The sequence below is a fragment of the Capsicum annuum genome, chromosome 10, assembly GCF_002878395.1.
Source record: "Capsicum annuum cultivar UCD-10X-F1 chromosome 10, UCD10Xv1.1, whole genome shotgun sequence".
Lineage (NCBI taxonomy): Eukaryota > Viridiplantae > Streptophyta > Magnoliopsida > Solanales > Solanaceae > Capsicum > Capsicum annuum.
In genome coordinates, this window is record NC_061120.1 from 42,442,497 (window position 1) to 42,454,260 (window position 11,764).

The 11,764-nt window shown below is 33.8% G+C and overlaps 1 pseudogene; it reads left to right on the forward strand.

Annotated features, from left to right (window-relative positions):
- The window catches only part of LOC124887721, a 57,212-nt pseudogene extending 46,073 nt beyond the window's left edge, over positions 1 to 11,139 (forward strand).
- Positions 11,140 to 11,764: the final 625 nt, after the last annotated feature.

The window sequence follows — 11,764 nt, forward strand, 5'->3', positions numbered from 1 at the left end:
CTTATGTTCGAGGTTCGAGAATAAACCAAACCACTAGAATTTACTTTCTACATTTCAAAATAGTTGACTCTTATTGATTTGACACTCTCCTAAAGAAAATATTAATTAGACATCTATTTTATAAAATAGCCTTATTAATTATGCTTGAAAAGTATAAATATAAGTATATATACTTTATGTAGTCATTTAATAGTAGTGGTAATCTTGGGAGAACATAATAAATGAGACAATTAAATTGAAATAATTACTTTTGATAATAAGAAGGTCAATTATTTTGAAACAGAAAAAGTATGTTTTTAATGCAGAAATAATAGTCGGACAAGTATGCCCTTATAGCTAATACATGGAACCGCCATAGTTGAAACTCCAGTATTTTTCGAAGTTTTCAAACTCCAGGAATTTTCATGGAGTTTTTAAATGAAAATTTTATTTTGACACTATAAAATGATTATCTTTCAATTGCATTTCAAATGATGACTACATTTGATTACAGGTTCAAAAGTGGCTAACAATCAACCTTTTTGTTATTTTCTTAGGATTTTTTTGTTTACATTTGATTACCTTTTTTTTTTTTTTTTAAATAACTTACCTCAGTTATGGAGAAAAGTCATTTTCTCTTATTTGACATTAGTTTGGAAAAAAAAATTTGGTAATACCATGATAGTCAAAACTATGAAATTTATATGACGTGCAAAATTGAATACTTAATTTGAAATAATCCAACAACTTTCAACCAAAAAGATCTCGAAACAAAAAGGTCCAAAAAGTTATCCCATATATAATCTTGTTGTTAATCAATTGTCATTCACTTTATGTTTGGTGTAATATACCATAAGTGACACTGATTAGAGTTGAAATAATAAAATCAATAACGTATAAAAAAATAAAATAATCTTCTTCTCGGTTGTGGCGCGCATATCTCACTCTCTTTAAGGAGATTCAAGTTCACCGCGGCATAATCTACACCTATCCAACAGTATATCTCTTGACTTGTTCCCTCCAGGATACAACAGCCCATTAACAATGTACAACTCAAGCAACTCCGGATTAGTTGAAAAGTCCAAAGCTCCACCACAAAAATACCTTCCTTCAACATATTAAACCCTCTTTTGTATAGTGAATATAATTGTAGACTTAAAATATTTTCTTTGTCTCAACTCTCTTTCACTTGTATAGTTACTCTTTTTTGTATCATAAAGATAGTTGAAGACTTAGAATTTTTTTTTTTGTCTCAATTCTCTCTTTCACTACTATATTGCTCTTATCATCTTTTTTCTTATCCCACAACAAAGGAAAAATCGCCTCTATTTATAGGTTAAGAATTCTTTCATGTAATGAATAAGATGAATGAGGGGTAGTAATGTGGGTAGATAAATAGTCTTGATGTTACATATGTTACATGCAACTAATGACTATGGAGTTACAAGAAACTATTGGTCATATGAGTTATAAGAACTAATGATCACATTTTACCACAATTTATATCCACTAACACCAAAAGATAATGTGGTGAGTTGCAGGAATAATGACACCATTTTCTTCACCTTATGCCTATTAATTGTCATGAACTTTTGTATTTTATTTTAAGAATAAAATGCATAAATATTTTTTAACTCGTTTTAATATTATAAGAGAGTTATCACCAATTTAGTTGAAGGAAGACTATAGGCATAATAAAGGTGTGTTCTGCATTGAACCTCCACTTAGTAAACAGTAACCTTTACTCCAGAGTTAGTAGTGGTTTTAGACTTGAACCATGACTGCTTAAGGAAAATAAAGTATCACTGCTTACACACAACAATCAAGGTGTTGACATAAGCTTTAATAGCCAACACATTACGGCCATGTGCTATTTCGATTTTTCATGAGTGTTTTTGAGAATAAGCACAATTCTCATGGGGAAGTAACCTACTTCCACACCCACATAGGTGAAATCTATTAAGGGTGGTCCTGTAATTTTGACACCCCACTCATGCGAGATATAAAATTTTATTAAGAGTTGTTAGAATCAACCTTCACAAATCATTACAATAATAAAATACACTCACATCGTATAAAGGATTAAACAATACTGCATTTCACATTAAGTCACCATATGATTCGTTCTTTCCATTGAACCTGATTATAGGATCTCTAGTCCTCAGATTGGGTTTCATCATATATGACTCATGATTTTTTATAGGCTTCCTTCCTCCCCCTTGATGTGATTCAGACCCTTTATCTTGCCAAGGCCTTGCTTAGTTCATCTGCAAGATATCATATAATTTGGCATATTCAATGTTAGTGGTACCACTTATCAAATATGATATCACAATATTATTTTATTCTCATGGGTCTGAATTTATCACTATAATAACAACTTCAAGCTTCATTAATAATATTGGTGCAATCACAAATAACTCAAAACTAGAGAAATTACTTTTTCAAAATAAAGTAATTGATTAATTCACTTTTTCACTAGTTGAACCTAAAATAATTAGTTAAACCTTCACGATAGAGTTAGTAAATAATAATTTGATTTTTTATTTCAACAAATAGCATCAAGTTTTTTTTTTCATTTTGCATCAAAAACACTTTTAAATACAACAAGATTTATTTTAATAAAACAAGCCACAATTTTTTAAAAGTAAATGTACTCAATTTGCTTGTATAATCTGCTTAAGTACTTTTATTCAATCTCAGGCCAAGTGCAATTAGATACATATCTCATATTTTATTAGGATAACAAAACTCTTTTTTAATTTGTCATACCGTTTTCATAACTTTGAATTACAAGGAGTTTCATGGCTCATACAACCAACAAAATGTACTCCACAGTTTCAGTTATCACCATAATGTGACTTGTCAAGAAAAGTTTTATCACACATGTTAGGGTATTTTTCATTCCTAGAATGAAATTTATCTCACCCAAATATTTAATATCAAATGGATACTCAACATTTTTTATTCTTTCTTTGATAAAATGTTAGAGCCAAATTTAAAGACATCAAGTCATATGCAAATTAATAATGACATGTGTTTTATTTCAATAATAAATATGCACTGGTAACACTTTTTTAATCTATTCCAAAAGTGCCAATGTCACATTTTTATGGTGATTTTTTTTTCTCATTTCATTACCTCCCACAATTTTAAGAATTTGAATACCACTCTAGGTTCATGAAAAGTAATATAACTTTATTTATTAAAACAATAGGTAGAATGTTTTTTACCTTTCTTCCACAACAAGTAAAAAAGTTCTTTTATCTTTTCCTTCACTTGAGTTGAGCAAATAGAAAATACTTTACTCTTCATATTTTCCATCTCTTGAAGAGACTAGTAACATTGAGATGTTGAGATCTCTCATCTTGATATCTACAATTTTTCAAACAGTAACAAAAGATGGATCTTCTTAAAATTGTTGGTGTAATACAAATTATAGTAATTATAGTTGAAATAGTAAAATCAACAAAAAATAAAGAAAATAAAATAATCTTGCTCTAGATTGAGATGCAGATATCTCACTCTCTTTAAGGAGATTCAAGTCCACAGTGGCATAATCTACATCGATCTAGCAGTATAACTCTTGATTTGTTCCCTCGAGGATACAACAGCTTATCAACAATGTATAACTCAAGTAAATCCGGATTAGTTGAAGAGTCCAAAACTCTACCACAAAAACACCTTCCTTCAACATATTAAATTCTCTTTTGTACAGTGAATATAGTTGTAGACTTAAAAATTTTTCCTTATCTCAACTCTCCTTTTCACTTATATTTTTCTTTATTTTGTATAGTGAATATAGTTGAACACTTGGAATATTTTCTTTGTCTCAACTCTCTCTTTTACTATTATATTACTCTTATCATTTTTTTCTTATCCCATAACAAAATAAGAAACACCTCTATTTATAAGTTAAGAATTCTTCCATATAATGAATGGGATAATGTAGGTAGTAATGTGAGTAGATAAATAGTCTTGATGTTACATGTGTTACATGTAACTAATGACCATGGAGTTATAAGAAACTAATGGTCATATGAGTTACAAAAACTAACGATCATCTTTTACCACAATTTATACCCACTAACAACAAAAGATAATATGGTGAGTTACAAGAATAATGATACCACTTTCTCCACCTTATGCCTACTAATTGTCATGCACTTTAATATTTTTATTTTAATAATTAAATGCACTGAACACTTTGCATATGGTATGTAATGACCTTTTCTGTTATGCTAACCTCATCCTAAATTATATTGGTATGTAATGACCTTTTCTGTTATGGTACTGTCATCCTAAATTTATTTTTGAACATTTTATGAAATATGCGAAGTTCCTGAATATGCTAATTGTAACTGCACAAAAAGTGAAGCAGATAAACTCTAGAAATTGTTGCTTTATTTAATTACCAGATTTAGCTCTCCCTTCAAGATTAACCAACCATCTTAGTTGATGTATTTTGGGATATTTTAGTTTAAGTATCTCTTACATATACTGTCTCAACTTTCTCTATCGCATGCAGAATAAGCTTGTCTCTTGTATAGTTTTAGTCTCAGCACTTGCTGTAAGAGTCAGTTGTTCAAATCTTCCCTTGAAAGACTCAACCATGGGAGACAACTTAAATGTAACTTCTTTTCTGGATAATGCCTCAATAAAAAACATCATGTCACTCTCTACTGATAATTCCTTTCGACTTCCTTCTCCATTGCCCACTTGGCCTTTAGGTACTTTCTTAAAATCAATGTTGTAAATCCTACTTTCTCATGATTAATATTTGATTACTTGTTAATTATCATTCATTTGAGCATCCTCATTATTTCCAATAAGTATTTGTAAATGTTGCTCTGTCCGATAGTATTTTTAGTATTTGAAATGCTGGTGAAATTATATTGAAATATTGATTCGAGGAGAATCTCATCCAGGGAAATAATGGTTTCTGCTCACAATTTTCAAACTTTGATTTTTAAGTGAAGTTCATTTCCAACACAATGTGTTACAAAATTTTAGGTGGATGCTTTGCAAGTGGCTTCATTGATCTTGGAGGATTACATGTGTCTCAAATATCATCCTTAAGTAAAGTTTGGTCTGCCTATGAAGGTGTACCAGATGATCTTGGATCTACATTCTTTGAACCAACAAATTTACCAAATGGATTATTTATGTTTGTTTCTTATAGACAACCTAATAATATGCCCCTTTTTGGATGGAATCTTGCTGGGAAAGATACACTAGGTAGTACATTCAAGATGCCAACGGACTACACCCTTGTATGGAGTATTCAGAACTTAAAAATCAAGCAGGATAGTGTCGGCTATATCTGGCTTCCAATACCTCCTGAGTGTTATAAAGCCATAGGCCATGTTGTCAAAACCTCGCCTTAGAAGTCTTCTGTGGATAGGTCCATTGTGTTCGTGATGATCTCACAGATGGATGTGAAAGTTATGATTGGATTTGGGGCACCAATGGGTTGAATGTGTACTTATCCAGACCTAGAGACAGAAGAATGCAAACAGCTTGTTTATGGTTCAGAACAATAGAGCTGCAGATGCACTAGCTTATTTAAAGAACGTCAAAGCTAATATATCTGCTAGGCCAAATTTTAACCAAGTTCAAGCATTGGTTAAAGCATACTCTCCACTGATTTACTTTCATCCAGATGAGGAAAACTATCCCACATCAGTAACTTAGATTATTCAGAATGGAGTATTACTATATACAAAAGGACAAGAATCTTTGCCTGTTGGTATTCAGCCCACGGGTTCAAATCTTCCTCAAGGTGGTTAAATGATTGTGCTTACTGGTTGGACCTACCGACTGATGATGCAGCAAAAAGTAACATCAAGAAAGGCGATTTGCTGGGTGCCGCCACCTACTTACACGTTAAACCAATGTTTGGTGCAACATATACTGATATTGCTGTATGGCTATTTTATCCCTTCAATGAACCTGCAAAGGCTAAACTTGAATTCATGACCATTACTTTAGGAAAAATTGGAGAGCACGTTGGCGACTGGAACATGTTACATTGAGGATTAGCAACTTCAATGGGGAGTTACAAGGTGTATACTTTTCAAAACGCAGTGGAGGCATTTGGGTAAGTGCTTCTCAGCTTGAATTTCAAAGTGGTAACAAACCTGTGGTGTACTCATCATTGCACGGACACGCTGCTTATCCAAAACCAAGAAAAAATTTGCTGTTGAATATTAAACAAAAAAGCTGACAGGAAATTTGATGGGAAATCTGAGAACTATGCAAATAGCCGGTATATATAGGCTTACAAACATATAAGCAAGTCATTGCTTATTACTCGGACTAAACTTACTCTTAACGAATAACTAATAGATCTGCAATTTGACTGAAATGAAAACACTAAAAAAAATAACTAACAATTCAAAGCTTATCTAAACAAATTATTAATGACTTAAGACAAAGAAAATATGGAGATAAACAAATAACCATGTCTTTCATATTCTGGTGTTGATATCTTCAATACTCCTCCTCAACACTAGCTTCTACTTTGTTCACCCCGCCAAGATGATGATAATATCTTACAAACTTATTACCACTCAAGCCTTTTGTAAATAAATCTGTAGCTTGGTCTTCTATTCTAACGTAGTTCAATTCAATTTCCTCTTGCAAGACTTTCTCTTGGATAAAATGGTAATGCACCTTCACATGCTTAGTTCTATCATGAAAAACTGGATTGTCTGCCAAACGTATTGCTGATAAGTTATCACAATATAGAGGAATTGGATACATCACTTGTTGATGCAACTCCTTTAACAGTTGCATAAGCCAACTGCTTTCTTGAGCTTCCATCGCTGCTGCTCAGTACTCTGCTTCAGTGGTTAAGGGAGAAACTGTTGCTTGTCTTTTGCAACACCAAGAAATTTCTCCTGACCCAAGCATTAAAACATACCCAGTAGTTGATCGTCGAGTATTATGGTCACTTGCATAGTCAGCATCACAGTAACCAACGAGTTTACAATCTTCACCTTTTTTGTACATAATACCATAGCCTAGCATATTTTTCACATATCTTAGAATTTGGCAAACTGCTTCCAAGTGAGGTTTCTTTAGATGTTTCATGTATCGACTCATTATAACAACTACAAAGAGATGTTTGATCTTGTTAAAGTTAAGTAAATAAGACTTCGTACCAACTGTCAGTACATTGTAGAATCTTCTAAATCTTTTCTTTCATGAGCACATATTTTTGAGTTTGGCTCTATTGGCATCGAGATTGGCTTACACTTAAGCATTCCGAACTTCTTTATCAAATCTCTGGAATACTTTTGCTGATGGAGAAATATTCCTTCTTCAGAGTAACTAACCTCTATACCAAGAAAATGCTTGAGCTGTCCAAGTTCTTTCATTTGGAAATGAACTGACAAGTTTTCCTTAGTTCAAAAAATTCTTCTACATAATCTCCTGTGATGATTAAATCATCCACATATACTAGTATAATAGCTATTTTCTATTCTTTATCTTTGACGAACAAGATAGCATTTATACTAGTCACCAAATACCCACTATGAGTAAGAAATTCAGCAATCTTACCATACCAGGCCCCGGTGCTTGTTTTAATCCATAAAGCTCCTTCTGTGGCTTACACACATACTCAGGGTAATCTTGATTTTGAAATCCAATTGGATGATCCATGTAGATCTCCCAATCCATCTCCCTATGAAAAAATGCATTCTTCATGTCCATTTGCCATAAATTCTAATTTTTACAAGCTACAAGTGCTAATAGGACTCGTACGGTTTTATGATTTTCAACTAGACTAAAACTTTCATCATAATCTACTCCATATTGTTGAGAAAATCCACGAGCCACCAAATGAGACTTATGCCTTTTGATTGACCCATCTGCTCGACCCTTTATCTTGAACACCCACTTGTAAGATACTGGCTTCACATTAATTGGTTTTGGTATAAGCTCCCAAGTCTGATTTTGTTTTAGTGCTGCCATTTCTTCTTTCATAGCTTTATTCCACTTCTGATCTTGAAATGCTTCTTCAAATGTCTCAGGCTCATTTACACCTTCTTCCTATACTATTGCGGTATTGGCATACTTTGGATTTGGCTTTCTGAATGTTGTTAATTTTTTGAGCTGAGTTGGTGTTTCCACTCCACTAGGTTCAACTTATTCACATGGTTGTTGATACACACCAGTTTGCCAGGGAAATTGGGCTACACCTTCTTCGACATTGTCTTCATCATCTACATCTTTTGCTTCTCCTAAACCCAATTGGATTTGAGAATATTGCACCACATTTTTAAGAACATCTAATTCTAGCAGTACTTCCTTGTCTGATTACCACCATGAAGAAGATTCATCGAACACCACATTCCGGGATATGTAACACATTTCGATTGTTGGGTCACCATATCGTCACCCTTTATTTGGCTGTCATATCCTACAAAAATACATCTGATAGCCTTGTTTTCTATTTTCTTATGAAAATGATCAGGTACAAATACATAGCAAACACATCTAAAATCTCAAAAATAACTAACAGAAGGTTTCATATTCCATAATTTTTCAAAAAGTGAAATAAAACATAACCTTTGTTGAGGAAGCCTATTGACCACAAATGCAGCCGTCCTGATTGCTTCTGCCCAAAAACATCCTGGTATGTTTTTGCGTGAATCATGCTTTGACAAATTTTTGTCAGGTGCCTGTTCTTCCTTTCTGCTATGCCATTCTATTGTGGAGTGCTAGCACATATGAACTGATGACATATTTGGCTTTCTTGAAGGAAATCACAGAACTTCTCTGAGGTATACTCTCTCCCATTATCACTGCGTAGACAACAAATTCTTTTGCCAATATCCACTTCTGCTACCTTCTTAAATTCTTTAAACTTTGAAAAAGTTTCAGATTTTTCTTTCACAAAGTAAATCCACACATACCTTAAGAAGTCATCAATAAAAGTCACCATGTACTTCATCCCACCTATGGAAGCTTGTTTCACAGGCCTAAACACATCAGAGTGCACCAACTCCAACGATTCTCTTGCTTGAAAGTGGGATTCTTCAAAAGGAAGTTGATGTGCTTTTCCACACTGGCAGCCTGCACATACTATTTCATTTCTCACTTCAAGTTGTGGAAGTCCCTTCAACATCGACCTCTTCATCATTACCTCTAATTTGGAAAAGCTAACGTGACCCAGCCATATGTTTCACACGTCTGCTATTTCATTCTTTTTCGTCTTGTCTACATATGCAGCTTCTACAGACATTACATAAACTGATTCCAATCTTTGACCTTTCATCACTGGCTCTTCTATAATATCCAGGTCCTGATAGATCTTCACATCTTATAGTCCAAATAGAACAAAATGGCCAGAAAATGTTAACTGTGCCATAAAGAGAAGATTTTTCTTCATACCTGGGACATGGTAAACATTTTGGAACGGTACCTCGATATCACTATGTTGAGGAGAAACTATTGTATTACGAATGTGAGCTATTGGTAACTTTGAGTTGTTCACCATTACGACTACCCTGCTACCTTTATACTCTGATAGGTGTTGTAGCTTTTCTTTGTCCCCCGTCATATGATTTGAGCATCCCGAGTTGACAATCCAATCCTTCTCATAATCAATTGTCTCTGTCATTATAACGAGAGCCAATTCTCCTTCTTCTGCTACAGAAAAGAATGCATCTGCACGAACACTCTCTCCGTCTAGACAATCTTTCGCCATAGACCTCTTTTTTTCCATAATTGTAACACTTCCCTAGAAACTTCTTACAGTCGTCTTAATTTTGTAAAGCTCCTCCTGCACGAACACTCTCTCCGCCTTGATGACTTTTTGCCATATTCTTCTTCTTCTTGGATATACCAGTGGTATGCTATTTGGCATTCCACCTGCCTCGATTGGCATAGAGTGCCTCTTCTTCCTTCTTCAACGAGACTTCTACCATTTGCTTGGCTAAGGCTTCTTGACCAGCTAACAAATTTTTGAATTCTACCAGCGACGGTTGAACTTGCTATCTTTGTATGGCAGCAATGAAGCTCCTAAATTCTAGCTTCATGCCATGAATGATGATACACTTCACCCTAGTATAACCAATAGGAGCCTCCGGATCCAACTTAGAAATCTCCCGGCATAGCGACTTTACTTTATAAAAGTACTGTGAGATCGTCATGTCATATTATGACACTGACAGCAACTCAGACTCTATGAGTTGGAGATTCGTATCATTCTTCTTGGAGAAGAACTTAACGAATGTATCCTAAGATTCCTGTGGAGTTTTGGCATCACGTATATGCTTTAGTACATCTTCTTCGACTGTGGCCTTTAAGGAGAACATTGCTTTACCCGCTTTGATTCTCCATTTTCGTAAGATACCATTCGTTTCTTCAGCTTCTGGAGACGTAACCTTATTTCCATTTACTACTTCCCACAAGTCTTGGCCTTGCAAGTACGACATCATGCATGTAGACCAAGAATTGTAGTTTTAGTTGTTGAGTTTCTTGATTCCACTAACTACTTGAAGATCACCCATCCTGACAGCACCTAGAAGAGTTTGGCTTTCATACCAGGTGTTGAATATTAAACAAAAAAGTTGACAGAAAATTTGATGAAAAATCAGAGAACTAATCCTTTATTGATGCAAATAGTCTGTATATATAGGCTTACAAACGTATAAGCAAGTCATTGCTTGATACTAGGACTCAACTTACTCCTAATCAATAACTAATAGACCTGGAATTTGACTGAAACAAAAACACTAAAAAAAACAACTAACAATTCAAAGCTTATCTAAACAAATTATTAATGATTTAAGACAAAGAAAATATGGAGATAAACAAATAACCATGTCTTTCATATTCTGGTATTGATATCTTCAATATTTGTAAGGGAGTGGGGATATAGGAATCAAAAATGATACAGTAAAGGGGAAGTTGATGGACATTGGAGCAAACTTCTCTATAATAGCAGCAGCGTATTTGGGTTCCACTGTAGTGGAACCTCCATGGCTTAATTATGCAAGGGAATGGGGTCCAAAAATTAGCTATGATATATCAAAAGAGCTCAAGGAAGTAGAGAGATTTATGATTGGGAAACTAAAAAAGGTTATAGAGAAAATTATGAGAGATCTACCGAATGAGGTTTTGGGAGAGGAAGGACCAACAGGCTAAAAATTTAAAGACATATGAAGTGGTGAGGAAAGGGGTTGAACATTGATAATGAAGAAATTGCTTTGATCAAATATTTGTCTTATCTACTAGCCATTTCTCTCAAAATAAGTTACGTTGTTAAGCCAGTAATACTAATTGATATTTCTCAAAAAGTATTTCATTCTCTCTGTATTCTCATAAAAATTCTAGTACATATTCTTTAGGCCTTTCAATGTTGGCTAGTAAAGAAAAAGCAAGTAAAAGCTAAGCAAGGACAAAATGTCACTTTCACTTTAATTTCCTGTCGTAACTATTGACAAGAAGCTATTTAACCCAAAATACGGGCGTTTGAACATATAATTTTATTTTAAGGGACTCGATATCTAGTTACTAATTTGGAATGGACTAGTACCCTCGATTGTTGATAGAGTGTCATGGAAGAGCTGAAGTGTGAGTTCCGCGCACACATTAGGATTTCCCTCTTTTTTTTTTGCCATTCGGTTGGAGGAAAAAGTTTTCCATAATTTAGGCACCAACTCAACAATAATATAAGACTTCTAAATACTTTTTCCACTGTACAACCAGTTAAATTGATACATAACATTTATGAATTTGTTGAACTGGGCTGAACGACAAAACTTAAACA